Below are 1066 nucleotides of genomic sequence, written 5' to 3'. Positions count from 1 at the left end.
AAAAGAAAATTTCTTACTTTGTGTTTTTTTTTTTTTTTTTCCCCCCGCTGGGGTCATCAGCACCGAGGGGGATGCGCCAACACCGCCTCCGGCTTCCCCGGCCCGGTGACGGGGTTGATGACTCACGGGGAAGGAGGGGGGAGAAGCGGCGCGTGCACGGGGCCGTCATGTTTGTAAACCTAAAAAAAGCCATGTGCGGGCAGGCAGCGTGCTCGGCCGGCAGCACCGGCTGCAGGCGAGGAGCACGGGGACAGGCAAGGGACAGGCAGCGGCTGCCTTCGTGCCGGTATCCCGAGCAGGGAAGGCTCGGCCAGACACCCGGCACAGGCGGGAGAAGGCAGCCCCACCGCAATGGCTTGTGGCGCGGTGGCTTTAACTGGGGGGGCTTTACGCGCAAGGGTTTTAATTGCAATGGCTTTAATTGGTGCGGCTTTACGCGCAAGGGCTTTAAATGCAACGGTGCGAAGTGCAACGGTGTTCAGTGCAAACGGCGTTAGATGCAATGGCTTAGATGCAACAGCTTTAAATGCAATGGCGTTAGGTGCAACGGCATTAAGGGCAATGGCATTAAATGCAGTGGCTTAAATGCAACAGCTTTAAATGCAACGGCTCAAATAAAATGGCTTTAAGTGGAACGGCTTTAAGTACAACAGCGTTAAGTGCAATGGCGTTAAGTGCAACGGTCTCAAATGCAATGGCTTTAATTACAACACCAGCTGGGGTTTCTAAGAGGCTCAGGGTCTCTCAAGCCCTTCGCTCATCCCCCTCCTGCACCCCATCACCTTCCAGCACAGCGTTTCCGACTGGCCGCAGCTCTCAGGATACTTCTCCATCCATTTCAGCCAGGCTGGGAAGCAGGGAGCTGCGGTGACCGGAGCCGTGTCACCAGCAGCCACCAGCTCTGCAGTGACGAACCCTCCAGCCATTACACAGCATCCCCCGGCCTCCGCGCTGACGACTGCAGCAATTACAACTTGCTCCGATCCATTTTTTTTTTATTTTTTTTTTTACAGCATTTTCAGGGCTTGGGGTAGTTCAGGGTTGGGGTTTTTTTTTCCCCTCATTT

This window comes from Charadrius vociferus, unplaced genomic scaffold (assembly GCF_000708025.1).
Source record: "Charadrius vociferus isolate BGI_N301 unplaced genomic scaffold, ASM70802v2 scaffold682, whole genome shotgun sequence".
Classification (NCBI taxonomy): Eukaryota; Metazoa; Chordata; class Aves; order Charadriiformes; family Charadriidae; genus Charadrius; species Charadrius vociferus.
The sequence above is the reverse complement of the archived record's forward strand: the minus strand, read 5'-3'. Positions refer to the sequence as shown.